Genomic DNA, 15,034 nt, shown 5'->3' with positions numbered 1-15,034 from the left:
TAAGTTGTCCCCCTTATAGATGGCTCCCCCTGTTTTGTCTCCCTTATAGATGGCCCCCCCTGTGTTGACCCCCTTATAGAAGCCCCCAATGTTATCCCCCTTATAGATCCCCCCCTATGTTGCCCCCTTATAGATGGCCCCCCCTATGTTGTACCCTTATAGATGGCCCCCTCTCCCCCCCCTTTATAGATAGCCCCCTCTCCCCCCTTTATAGATGGCCCCCTCTCCCCCCCTTTATAGATGGCCCCCTCTCCCCCTTTTATAGATAGCCCTCTCCCTCCCCCCTTTATAGATGACCCCCTCTCCACCCCCCTTTAAAGATGGCCCCCTCTCCCCTCTGTGGAAAGCAGATAGAAAGAAAAAAAAACAATTCACGTAACAACGTGCTCCCCTGTTGATCCTCTCTCCTTCTGCAGGCTCCGTCTGGCCCCTGGATGATGCGTGGCTACCTGGGGTGTCCCGCCCTATCCACGGTCAGCGTGTGCATAAGTGAGCTCCCGGGGCTAGGACCTTCGGCACAGGGAGCGTCTCTAACGAGTCACGGCCACAGGCGCACAGGGACAGGACACCTTAGGCAGCCGCGCATCATTTGGGGGCTGACTGGAACGTTGTGGGCCGATCCCGTCTTCCTTCTGGCCCAGTGACCTCATTTCCCTACGATAGGGGAAAGGAGTCGCTGGGTCAGGAGGAGCATGGGACCGGCCCTTCTGGCAAGTGCCCTATGGCCAGTCCAGCCCTGCCCAGCATCTTGTAGTCAGTATGATGGAGGTCACCCAGCTTTTTTCGCATCCTGTACTCAGTATGATGGAGGTCACCCAACTTTCATGCTTCTTGTAGTCAGTATAATGGAGTTCATCCTGCTTTCCAGCATCTTATACTCTGTATAATGGAGGTCACTTAGCTTTCCCAGCATCTTGTAGTCAGTATAATGGAGGTCACCCTGCTTTCCAGCATCTTATACTCAGTATAATGGAGGTCACCCAGCTTTCCCAGCATCTTGTAGTCAGTATGATGGAGGTCACCCAGCTTTCCCAACATCTTGTAGTCAGTATGATGGAGGTCACCCAGCTTTCCCAGCATCTTATACTCAGTATAATGGAGGTCACTCACCTTTCCCAACATCTTGCAGTCAGTATGATGGAGGTCACCCAGCTTTCTACCCATCTTATATTCAGTATGATGGAGGTTACCCAGCTTTGCCAGCATCTTATACTCAGTATGATGGAGGTCACCCAACTGTCCCAGTGTGTAGACAGTAGTACAAAATGAAATCACTTGCTGTACTGTTGTGAATGATAGTGGAGGGCGACCTTATCCTGTACCACTCCTGAATTCTTTTCTTATCTACTGTGACGGAAGAAAGAAACCAATGAAGAGAGGATACAACATATCCCACCCCTTGCTTTCTTTATGCGTACTATATAAACTGCTTGCTATTCAATAAAGCTCAAGTATTATTCTGACCACAGAAGTTGTCTAGAGTAATTCTTCCGTGTACATGTATATACCTTTTCCATTATCTAATCAGGAGCAGGTAGACAATTACTCAGATACGATGGTATCCACAACACTAGCATGCTATACTTAGTAAGATGGAGGTCACCCAGCTTTCCCAGCATGCTATACTGAGTATGATGGAGGTCACCCAATGGTCCCAGCATGCTATACTCAGTATGATGGAGGTCACCCAACGGCCCCAGTATGCTATACTCAGTATGATGGAGGTCACGCAGCTTTCCCAGCATCTTATACTCAGTATGATGGAGGTCACTCAGCTTTCCCAGCATCTTGTACTCAGTATGATGGAGGTCACCCAATCGTCCCAGCATCTTATACACAGTATGATTGAGGTCACCCAACTTTCCCACAATCTTGTAGTCAGTATGATGGAGGTCACCCAGCTTTCCCAGCATCTTATACTCAATATGATGGAGGTCACCAAGCTGTCTCAGCATATTGTACTCCGTATGATGGCGGTCACCCAAATGTCCCAGCATGCTATACTCAGTATGATGGAGGTCACCCAGCTTTCCCAGCACCTTATACACGGTATGTTGGAGGTCACCCAACTTTCCTAGCATCCTTTACTCGGTATGGTGCAGGTCACCCAGCTTTCCCAGCATCTTCTAGTCAGTATGATCGAGGTAACCTAGCTTTTTCAGTATCTTGTACTCAGTATGATGGTGGTCACCCAGCTTTCCCAGCATTTGTCATAGATGATGTCATCATTGTTCTTGAAGATTATGTCACCAGTGACCATAGTGCCAATGATGTCATTAGTAATGTTGTAGATGATGTCATGAGTGATGTTGTCTATTATGTAATTAGTAATATGGTCTATGATGTAGCTGATGTCATGTCATTAGTGATGTATTTGATGATGTTGTCAATTATGTCATCAGTGATGTATTGGATAATGTTGTCAATTATGTCATCAGTGATGTATTGGATAATGTTGTCAATTATGTCATCAGTGATGTTAATGATGTCATCAATGATGGCTTACATTATTATGCGCAAAAAAGGTTCAGGATAGAGGAGGTAAGTAACTACACAAGTTAAAATGGGGATTGCACTAAACCACTTCCCCACTCGGTATCCCTCTATCCTAGAAAGAACAACCCATAAACAGGAATGGATACAGAAAGAAAAATATGGGCATAGTTAAAAATTCATCATATCTTTTTATTTGCATGATTTCTTAACTTAATATAAAATTCATAAAAAGACAGTAACAATAAAAAAAATTGACCGATGCCACCTGAAAGAATATAATAAATGGCTGTGCAGTATAGATATAAAAGACTAAGGTGCTGAGAATGTCCTTTATAAAGTGCCTACCAAGTACTTGTGGATACTGTGCCACTATATATCGCATGCAGAAATACTACAGGTGACTTGTAAACATATGCTCAGTTAAGATATCACTCACCTATCTTTACTGCACCGCCTGGAGCTGTCCCTACGTACGTTTTGCCATATCAGGCTTCTTCAGGGAACTGCCCCTCCCCTCCCCTGTCTCCCTTAAATACGCTGGGGCCTAATTGCTACCTCCGGTGCTTCCGGGATCGTCGGGGCGCCCCACCGGAAGCCAAGGTTGCGTTGCATCCGGGCCAGCACCTCAACCCCCACCAGGGCCGGATTAAGGATGGTGGAGGCCCCCCCCTTTTTTCCCCCTCAAAATAAACTATACAGCGATCTATACAGATGGCTGCTTACTGTAGGGGACTTAGCATCTACAGCATCCTCCTCTGTTGTACATGTGATGGTCACTAGAGGCCGCAGTGCAGAGGAAGATGCCAGGCCCTAGAGACAGGAGCAGGGAGGGGTGAGTATCTGAATGCTCCCACATTGTATTTGTGTAAATAACACAATGTGAGAACCCAGCTCTTTCTGTGGGCCCTTGCACACTGTTTCAGGGCTGTATAAACCTCGCCCATGGCTCCATGAAATTAGGCACTACATCTAGCATATGCAGTTGTGAATTGCAGGTGGAACCTGGGCTGGGTAGTCTAGGTCCCATCTGCAGTTCCCAATCATATACACTGGCTGAAGCAGTAAAGAGCACCCACCAGGGGTGTAGCTAGGGGTTCAGCCTGGGGGGGGGGGGGGGGCGAGTGAGTCTGAGTGGGCCCCCAACCTATTATGTTACTCATAGGAAACCTCAGTAGACCACAATGCTTTTCGAATAATAAAGGATATTTTCTGCTCCATTACTCAAAGTGATTAAGGATTGAGAGCAGTGTAGGAGGCTTTCTAAATTTCACATATATAACCGTGTAAAAAAAAAAAAGGGGTTATTAGAAAACCATAGCCGCTTTGTTCCAGAAACAGCACCACCCATGTCCTCAGTTTGGGTGTGGTATTGCAGCTCAGTTCCACTTAATGAGAATAGAGACAAATTGTAACACAACACACACAGCCTGCAGGTATGTTGCTGGTTTGGGAAGAAAGCAGCTAATGTTTTATTTGATCCTGGAGAACCCCTTTAATCAGACTCTCTTTGTCTACACTTAATGGCGGTATAGGTAATAAACTTTTAGTCATTAGAAGGTGTTAGCTGGTTGTGATCACCATATCACTATATCATCATCTATCTCTATCTATCTATCTATCTATCTCTCTTTCTATCTATCTCCTATCTATCTATCTATCCAGGGCCGTTTCTAGCGGCGGGCGGGCCGGGCGACCGCACGGGGCGCCGACAGCTAGGGGGCGCTGGTGGCACCTTCCCAGACCTCACCTAGCTGCCTCCCCGCACGACCGCAGCTCCTGCCTCCGTGCCCGACGGCCACATTATCTGCCTCCCCGCCCGACCGCAGCTCTTGCCTCCCCCGCCCGACCGCAGCTCCTGCCTCTCCGCACGCCGGCCGCATGATCTGCGCAGATTGCCGGACTGCAGCTCCTCCCCGGCCCATCACCTGACAGCAGGCCGCCGCCCCCGAACACATCTTCTCTATCCTCCAGCAGGCGCTGTGATATGACGTCATTCACCTGCTTGAGGATAGAGGAGATGTGTTCGGGGGCGGCGGCCTGCTGTCAGGTGATGGGCCGGGGAGGAGCTGCAGTCTGGCAATCTGCGCAGATCATGCGGCCGGCGCGCGGAGAGGCAGGAGCTGCGGTCGGGCGGGGGAGGCAGATAATGTGGCCGGCAGGGAGGCAGGAGCGGCTCCTCGCAGGCCAGAAGAGAAGATCTGATGAGAGAGAGAGGGACCCACTGTATGCAAGAAGGTGAGTATAATGCTTTTTTTTTGTGTTGTGATCGGCAATGAAGGGTATCACTAAGGAGCAGAACATGGGGGGGGGGAGATTATTACTATATGGCAGAACATGGGAGGGGGATTATTATTATATGGCAGAACATGGAAGGGAGGATTATTACTGTATGGCAGATCATGGGAGGGGGGATTATTATTATATGGCAGAACATGGGAGGGGGATTATTATTATATGGCAGAACATGGGAGGGGGGATTATTATTATATGGCAGAACATGGGAGGGGGGATTATTACTATGGGGCAGAACATGAGAGGGGGAATTATTACTATAGGGCAGAACATGGGGGGGTTTACTATGTGGCAGAACATGGGAGGGGGAAATAATACTATGGGCAGAACATGGGGGGGTATTACTATGGGGCAGAACATTGTAGGGGGGTTATTACACTGGGGCAGAACATAGAAGGTGGGATTATTACTATAGGGCAGAACATGGGGGGGATTTTTACTATTGGGCAAAGCACAGGGGGGTTATTACTACGGGTAGAGCACAGGGGGGATTATTACTATGGGGACTGAGCACAGTGGGGATTATTACTATGAGGGCAGCACAGGGGGGATTATTACTATGGGGACAGAGCACAGGGGGGATTATTACTATGAGAACAGCACAGGGGGGGGTTATTACTATGGGGCAGACCACAGGGAAGATTATTTCTATAATGACAGCACAGGGGGTATTATTAGTATAGGGACAGCACGGGAGGGGGGGTTATTACTATGGGGCAGAGCCCAGATGTCATAAAAAGGGGAAGTTGTTGTAAAAGTGCGAAGCCTAACATGTTTGTCTGGCAGGTTCAGAAGAGATGAATTGTTGCTGCAAGAAATCATCATGGAGGCCTGGGCCAGATGGAGAGGGAAAGGAAAATGACGCCTCAGATCAAAGAAGACGTCACCTGTGAGTCACTGACTTTTTTTTTTTTGTTTCAGTTCAATGGTTAAATAACACTGCTCAATGCCATAATACACACACTGCTTCTTCATAGCAACAACGCCCACCCCCCCTCCCCGATATCACTTGAGAGGGGATGGGGAAGGGGGGGGGGCGCTTTTAGCAAGATTCGCCCTGTAGTCAAAACTACCTAGAAACGGCCCTGTATCTATCTATCTATCTATCTATCTATCTATCTATCTATCTATCTATCTATCTATCTATCTATCTATCTATCTATCTATCTACCTATTCCAACACAGAAGCACGATACATACAAATCATTTACCCGGGTCTTATAGAATGGAGCAGCAGATCAAGGGTTACTACAGCGGTGAAGCTCCGGTCCGCTGCAGCGATGCGGCGAATGTGGGCGACGGCACGAGTGACACTGGGACTCAATTGATTCGGGTGGCGCTCCAGGTCCGTGCACCTATGTGGACCCCCCAATTTACTTGCGGCTCCTAGACCCGTCATTCATCTAGCCCCATACAGCTTTTTGACCATCCCAGTTGCCTAGGTGATGGCAAACAGTACAGCCTCCCACGTCATCAACGATCGGCCGGCCCTGGGGGCGGTACTATGCTGACGCATGCGCATTGTCATCTGCCCCACGCCGAGCAAGGCTGCTGATATCTATTTACCATTCCATGTGCTTCCAGTGTGATTACTCTACATGCTTATCCACCTGTGGTGAGTGCCCCCCGACCTCTGCTCTACTTATTACGGACTTTTATATTGCTCCTTGCATTATTGAGCTTATGAGCACTGTGCACTTTATATAGCACATCGTCACTATGTTCTCTATATCATAGAGATCTACATGAACATGAATATGTCTTATTTGTTGTTTGCACTTTATGACACAGTATATTTTATTCATTTGTTTTTATATGTAAATGATTGTATGACATCACTAATTATGCTAATGTGTTAGCTATATAATGACATCACTGAGACACTCCCACTATGCTTGATAATGACCCTGTGAGAGGGTCGAAATGTCGCATCTCTGCTATCTATCTATTCCAATTCTCTAAATAGCACCATAGCTATCAAATAACACCAGTATATGACCACCATTACACTGAGCTGGAAAGCTGGGTAACCACCATTACACTCAGTAGTGGATTATAATAGGGGCGTTTCGGGCGGTAGCCCGGGGCCCTGAGTTCCTGGGGGGCCCATGACCACCCAGAAAGACTTATACTTTCAGTGGTGTACTGTCTCCTGGCTACACTTCCGCCATGATTTGCAAAAAATCACAGTTTTTTTTAATGGAAATTTTGCACAAATCAGGACATCATGACATTATCTGTCCTGTACTATGAACGCCAGGCTAGTGCTGCCATAGTTACAGTGGGGTGGGGGGGGGGCCAGGCTTGGTGAACAGCCCGGGGCCTATAGTAATGTTAATCCGCCCCTGACTCTAACTTACATATACATGCACTCTTACTCACAAATACATGCACTCTCACTCACACATACATGCACTCTCTCTCACACATTTTTTCACATTAAGGCACCCCTACCGAATAGTGTTCTACAAAATACAAAAAAACATCCTTCAGTGACTCACATGTGACATCTTCCTTGATCTGAGGCGTCACTTTCCTTTTCCTCTCCATTCGGCCCAGACCAACATGGCGACTTCTTGCAGCTACAATTCATCTCTTCAGAACCTGCGAGACAAACATCTTAGGCTTCGCATTTTTCCAGCACCTTCCTTCCCTATTTTCCCACCTATAGGCTCCCATACAGTAGTTATTCAGCTGTTTGGTGTCATGTGTGGTTAAGTCAGTAGGAGTCAGTAAGTATGTCTCCCATATGCCCCCCTTATAGTAATAATATCCCTAGCCCTGCTGTGCTCCCATGGTAATAATGGCACTAGCTCTGCTGTGCTCCCACAGCAATGCCCCTTGCTCTGATGTGTCCCCATAGTAATTCTCACTGCTCTGATGTTCCCCCACAGTAATGCCCCCTGCTCATGTGCCACCACAGTAATGCCCCCCTGCTTTTGTGTCCCCACAGTAATGCCCCCTGCTTATGTGCCCCCACAGTAATACCCCCTGCCAGGGGCGTAACTAGAAATGGCTGGGCCCCATAGCAAACTTTTGATTGCCCCCCCCCCCCCTCAATCGACCACTATGTCATCAGCCCACTCAGCTCTACACAGGTTTTGTACACCATATAAATTATAGTACAGTTATATTAAGTGACTCACAGGGGGCGTCTTCTCTGATTGAAGTTGTTTCCTTTTCATTTTCTTCTCCATCCGTCCTGGGTCATTATGAGAACTTCTCCGAGCCAGGAATCCACAGAATCTGCCAGACAGACATATTAGTCTCCTCACTCTGGCCCCATCCTCATCTCTCTACACACTGCACATCTGTAGTGGATAGCTCTGACACTACGTGACCCCCTTATAGTATATGCCCCTATGTGTATTCCCCCTTACTGATGCCACCTGTGTTGGCCCCTTATAAATTACCCCCGTGTGTGTGTTGTCCATCCCCCTTGGTCCATGGCCCTCCTGTATATCCCCCATAGATGCCCCCCGTATATCTCCCATAGATTCCCCCCTTGTATATCCCCCATAGATGGCCCCTCTGTATTATCCTCATAGATGCTCCCCTGTATTATCCCCATAGATGCCCCCCCTGTATTATCCTCCATAGATGGCCCCTGTATATCCCCATAGATGCCCCCTGTATTATCCCCAATAGATGCCCCCCCCTGTATATCCCCCATAGATGGCCCCCCTGTATATCCCCCATAGATGCCCCCTGTATATCCCCCATAGATGCCCCCCGTATATCTCCCATAGATTCCCCCCTTGTATATCCCCCATAGATGGCCCCTCTGTATTATCCTCATAGATGCCCCCCTGTATTATCCCCATAGATGCCCCCCCTGTATATCCCCATAGATGCCCCCTCTGTATTATCCTCATAGATGCCCCCCTGTATATCCCCATAGATGCCCCCTGTATTATCCCCAATAGATGCCCCCCCCCGTATATCCCCCATAGATGGCCCCCCTGTATATCCCCAATAGATGCCCCCCTGTATTATCCCCAATAGATGCCCCCTGTATATCCCCCATAGATGCCCCCCCTGTATTATCCCCAATAGATGCCCCCCTGTATTATCCCCAATAGATGCCCCCTGTATATCCCCCATAGATGCCCCCCCCCTGTATTATCCCCAATAGATGCCCCCCCCTGTATTATCCCCAATAGATGCCCCCTGTATATCCCCCATAGATGCCCCCCCTGTATTATCCCCAATAGGTGCTCCCCCCTGTATTATCCCCCATAGATGCCCCCCCTGTATTATCCCCAATAGATGTCCCCTGTATATCCCCCATAGATGCCCCCCCCTGTATTATCCCCAATAGATGCCCCCTGTATATCCCCCATAGATGCCCCCCCTGTATTATCCCCAATAGATGCCCCCTGTATATCCCCCATAGATGCCCCCCCTGTATTATCCCCAATAGATGCCCCCTGTATATCCCCCATAGATGCCCCTCCCCTGTATTATCCCCAATAGATGCCCCCCCTGTATTATCCCCAATAGATGCCCCCTGTATATCCCCCATAGATGCCCCCCCTGTATTATCCCCAATAGATGCCCCCTGTATATCCCCAATAGATGCCCCCTGTATATCCCCATAGATGCCCCCCCCTGTATTATCCCCAATAGATGCCCCCTGTATTATCCCCAATAGATGCCCCCTGTATTATCCCCAATAGATGCCCCCCCTGTATTATCCCCCATAGATGCCCCCCCCCTGTATTATCCCCAATAGATGCCCCCTGTATATCCCCCATAGATGCCCCCCCTGTATTATCCCCAATAGATGTCCCCCCTGTATTGCCCCCCCTGTATTATCCCCAATAGATGCCCCCCCTGTATTATCCCCAATGGATGCCCCCTGTATATCCCCCATAGGTGCCCCCCCTGTATTATCCCCAATAGATGCCCCCTGTATATCCCCCATAGATGCCCCCCCTGTATTATCCCCAATAGATGCCCCCCCTGTATTATCCCCAATAGATGCCCCCTGTATATCCCCAATAGATGCCCCCTGTATATCCCCCATAGGTGCCCCCCCTGTATTATCCCCAATAGATGCCCCCTGTATATCCCCCATAGATGCCCCCCCGTATATCCCCCATAGATGCCCCCCCCCCTGTATTATCCCCAATAGATGCCCCCCCCCCTGTATTATCCCCAATAGATGCCCCCTGTATATCCCCCTTTGCAAAGCCAAGAAAAAAAAAAAAAAAAAAAACTCACCTAACTCCACCGTCGGCTGTCTTCCCCCGGGCACAGGTGACGGGATCAGCGTGGCTCAGTGTCCGCCAGGGCAAGTACTTCCGGGGCAGGGAGCATCTCTAACAAGCGCTCCTGTGCCGTGCCGGAAGTACAGGCTGGGGGCGGACGCTGAGCTCACTGGTAACTGTGCTGCCGGGACGGCAATCTCGCACGTCCCGTCCTATCCCAGGCAGCACAGGTACCAGTGAGCTCAGCGTCCGCCCCCAGCCTGTACTTCCGGCACGGCACAGGAACGCTTGTTAGAGATGCTCCCTGCCCCCGGAAGTACTTGCCCTGGCGGACGCTGAGCCCGTCACCTGTGCCGGGACATCTCAAACAGCTGCAGCACCCGGGAGGCCTGCTCGGCCGCCGGGGGCCTGCGCCACGGGCCCCCGATGCGGCGGGGCCCCGTAGCAGCCGCTACGGCTGCTATGGCGGTAGTTCCGCCCCTAATCTTATGTGCCCCCACAGTAATGTCCCTTGCTTATGTGCCCCCACAGTAATGCCCCTTGCTTATATGCCCTCACAGTAATGCCCCCTACTCTTACGTGCCTCCACAGTAATGCCCCCTACTCTTACATGCCTCCACAGTAATGCCCCCTACTCTTATGTGCCTTCACAGTAATGCCCCCTGCTTATGTTCCCCCACAGTAATGCCTGTATTTAGAGTTCATGCTGCCCTAGGCACTTTGCATGCTGACCCGGTCCTTTCCTGGATTCATCTGTATCTGTGACAAATCCCTTGTGAACAACATTTTCAATTAAACTAAAACTCTCAGAACACCCTCCATTTAGAAAGCTCTCAGGGTATGCTGGGAGTTGTAGTTTCTTAGTGGAAACTATTTAATAAATCACTGTGTGTAGAGTCTCCTGGCGGCTGCAATCTGTGGGTCACAACCATCAGCCCTGAAGGTCCAGCAATACATTTTTCTATAGTGGCAGTTATCAGCATATCCTGAGGGCTGCAGACTGTCAGCAAATGCTGGGAGTTGTAGTGCCTGCAGCTGTTGTAGTTGGGTCCTAGGTGCATCATACACTGGATGCTTTGTGGAAGATCAGAATACATAGATCTGTGGGGGCTCAGTGTAGGGAAGTCACCCCAGAACAGCACTAATAGGGGATAGAACAAAAACATCTCCCCCTATCCCCTATTAGTGCTGTTCTGGGGTTACTTCCCTACATTGAGCCCCCCCCCCCCTGAATAGCGGATTATAATAGGTCCTTTTTGGGTGGTAGCCTGGGGGCCATGAGCTCCTGGGCGGGCCCATGGCCACCCAGGAAGACTTATGCTTTCTGTTGTGTTCTGTCTCCTGGATACAGTTGTGTCATGATTTTCAAAAAATTTCTGCTTTTTTACCGCAATTTTGTACAAATCAGGGCATCATGACATTATCTATCCTGTACTATGAACACCACGCTAGTGCTGCCATAGTTAGAGTAGGGTGGGGGGCCCATGCTTGGTGAACAGCCCAGGGGCTATGGTAAAGTTAATCCGCCCCTGGCCCCACAGATCTATGTGTTCTGATCTCCCACAAAGCACCCACTGTGTAATGCACCTAGGACCCAACTACAACAGCTACAGGCACTACAACTCCCAGTATTTACTGATAGTCTGCAGCCCTCAGGATATGCTGGGAGTTGTAGTGCCTGCAGCTGTTGTAGTTGGGTCCTAGTTTAAATGTTTGCGCTAGTGTACTGTAGTGACCGCGGGGCTGTGTCAGTACACTACCGCAAACAATACACTGACCCATTTAGACACCAATGCTACACAGACTCTGCACACTATAGAAGTGATTACAGTGCAGTTACTAAAGACTCACAGGTGATGTCTTTACCAATTGCCGTCACTCACTTTTTGCTTTCCTTTCTATCTGGCGCAGCCATCATGAAGACTTCTCCGACCACAACTCATCTGCAGGCGGGCAGCTGGGGGTGACTGGGGAAGGGAGGCAGCTGGGGTGACTGGGGGAGCAGCTGGGGTGACAGGGACAGGGGGAGCAGCTGGGGTGACAGGGACAGGGGGAGCATCTGGGGGTGACTGGGGAAGGGAGGCAGCTGAGGGTGAAAGGGGGAGCAGCTGGAGTGACAGGGGGAGGGGGAGCAGCTAGGGGGGCAGTGACAGGGGGAGCAGCTGGGCTGGCAAGGGAAGCAGATGGGGTCACAGCAGGAGGGGAGAAGCTAGGGGTGCAGGGACAGGGGGAGCAGCTAGGGGGGCAGGGAAAGGGGGAACAGTTAGGGGGGCAGGGGGAGCAGCTGGGGTGACAGGGACAGGGCGCGCAGCTAGGGTGACAGGGACAGAGCACGCAGCTGGGGTGGGAGGGACAGGGCGTGCAGCTGGGGTGGGAGGGACAGGGCGAGAAGCTGGGGTGACAGGGGGAAGCGGGGGTGGCAGGGGGAGCAGCTATGGTGACAGGGGGAAAAGCTGGGGGGCAAGGGTAGCAGCCAGGGGCCAGGGGGGGAGGGAGCAGCCGGGGGGCAGGGGGAGCAGTCTGGGGTGTGGCTAAGTTGGCGGGGGGAAGCTGGGGTGGCAGGGGGGAAGAGGGGGGCAGGAGGGGGCAGCTGGGGTGACAGACAGGGGGAGCAGCTAAGGTGGCAGGGGGAGTAGCTGGGGGGGCAGGGGGAGTAGAGGGAGTTGGTGGGGGCAGGGGGAGCAGTCGGGGGGCAGGGGGAGAAGAGAGAGCGGTGGAGGGGGCGGGGGAGCGGGGGGAGGTCACCCCTCTGATGGCATTACGAGGCTAGGGTGAGCTTCTGGCACAGACAGCCTGTGTCAGGCAAGCCGGAAGCTCACAGCTGCAGCCCCACGGTCCCCAACTTCTCTTCTGCTTTGCAGCGCACAAATGACATCATCGAGCAGGAGAGAGGTTCGGGGTGGCGGCTGTGAGCTTCCGGCCTGTCTGACACAGGCTGTCTGTGCCGGAAGCTTACCCCGGCGGACTCATCAAACCCCAACCGCATTCCCCCCCCCCCCCAGCCTGACCCGCGGGACTGATTCTCCAGTAGGCCCGATCGCATCACCGTGCCTGCATCCAGGTTCAGGCTGGTAGAGGCCCCCATGTGGTCCCCTCCCTTTAATCCGGCCCTGACCCCCACGCGCATGTCCCCAGGGTCTAACGTCACAGACATGCCCACAGAGGACAATTAGGGCCACCCGAAAGTGACAGAGCGCATGCACCCTTTGGCATGGAGATAAAATATAAAGATTAACCCTATTGTGGACAGCTCGGGCATGATGCAGACACACATACTTTATATAAATCAAATTATCAGATAGAATCTAACTCATAGTAATTAATAAGTATAATAATTAATGATAAGTAAAAAATATAATAATAACAATTCATAAGCATAATAATTATTCAATTTCATATAATTATAGGAAAAAATACACAACTATAACATAATAATCCTAGAGTAAACAATATAAATCTTAATACAATCATGTGCCAAGGTCCTAAGTGAATCATATTAATAAATATAACAACTAGTGAGAGAAATCCATATGTGAATAATGTGATCATTAGTAAAAAATACGGTAAATATTGGTACCTGTGCAAAAATAAATAAAGTGATATGCAAATGCATAAACTACATATATAGTAAGCAATAAAGTATAGTGAAATGAATTAAAAAAACAAACAAAAAAATAAACGCATCAAATGAAAAAACGCATAATGTGAATAAAGGGGAAGAGGGATAAAATTTTTTTTCATTTTTAATACTGTCTTGCAACAATGGTTTTCTATTTTTAATACTGTCTTGCAACAATGATAAAACTATATCTGAAGATCATAGTTCTTCCTATTCTTGATCTTTAGACATGAGGTCCACATAACCTAAATCAGATGGAATGCTGTGAAGAAATTTTAAATAAAAAAATATAGAAAGAAAACAGCTATCACAGAGGTGTACCACAAACTAAAATTTAACCTTTATTAATATTGGTTAAAAAAGTCTAAAAACTCCACAGTACATTTAGTAGCATCAAGGTCAGCCAATTACTCACCTAGTGTAACCGGGTCCCAATATGGCCAAATAGAGGCTAAACACTATTATTGACCCACAATGTAAACAATGTACAGTGGTACCTTGGTTTAAGAGTAACTTGGTTTAGGAGCGTTTTGGTTTAAGAGCTCACAGTTTTTCAAAATTGTGACTTGGTTTAAGAGCATTGCTTTGGTTTAAGAGCTCCCTGTACTGGGTGGGAGCGCAAGTTGAGGAGCAGCATGGTCTGCATAACGGGGGCTACAGCACTGTAGTCTGACCCAGGAAGTCTCCCTCACCTTCCAAATCATAGCAGATTCAGTTCAGGCTGGGGCTTGCATCTGGGGACAGGACTGTGGAGGTAATCTCTTTATAGCTATAAGTGCAACCCCTCTCTCCCCGGACAGAGAAAGCTGCATGTATGTGCCCATATATGTCCTGCTCATTCCTTCATGCTCCCTGCAGTCTCTGTCCGCCCTTGTGTTTCCTATTCTCTTCATTACTGTACAGCAGTGCTTCTCAAACTGTAAGGCAGGCCTCACCAGTGAGGCGCCCCCTAGTTGTTGGTGAGGCCCAGCTGTGGAACCAGTTTTCACAAAAGTAACTATAATGTGCACAGTCCTTTTGCTGTTTGCAAAAATCTCCATTTTAGCAACATTATTAATTTATTTTGTACTTAATTTATTAGCATATAGAGTTTGGGAGACGAGTAAAAGGTAGCCCTAGCAATATTTTCAGCTTTTAAATGGACTTTTACTACAGATAGTGAGGCCCAGGCATCCTCTTGGTCAGTCGGGTGAGGCCCAGGCATTGCCTTGGTCTGTTGGGTGAGGCTCTAGTAGAAAAAGTTTGAGAAGCACTGCTGTACAGTAACTTATAATATTACATATTCTGCTGTTTCTGAATGTTTGTTTTACATGTTATTCAGAATATTAAATCATTATTTTTGGGGTGTGGACCCAATTGGGAAAATTTGCTTTGGTTTAAGAGTGGATTTGGATTACAAGCATGGTCCTGGAAC

General features: G+C 49.2%; 1 protein-coding gene across 1 annotated transcript in view; it reads left to right on the top strand.

Moving 5' to 3' along the window:
• Nucleotides 1-6,360: 6,360 nt before the first annotated feature.
• LOC138788477 (fibulin-7-like) overlaps nt 6,361-15,034 on the top strand; it is a 73,943-nt gene continuing 65,269 nt past the window's right edge. Inside the window, exon 1 of the mRNA XM_069966363.1 lies at nt 6,361-6,403. The gene's annotated coding sequence lies outside the window, so the exon portion shown is untranslated. The remainder of the gene's footprint in view (nt 6,404-15,034) is intronic.

Source organism: Dendropsophus ebraccatus, chromosome 4, assembly GCF_027789765.1.
Source record: "Dendropsophus ebraccatus isolate aDenEbr1 chromosome 4, aDenEbr1.pat, whole genome shotgun sequence".
In the NCBI taxonomy this organism is placed as follows: domain Eukaryota; kingdom Metazoa; phylum Chordata; class Amphibia; order Anura; family Hylidae; genus Dendropsophus; species Dendropsophus ebraccatus.
The sequence above is the reverse complement of the archived record's forward strand: the minus strand, read 5'-3'. Positions and strand labels throughout refer to the sequence as shown.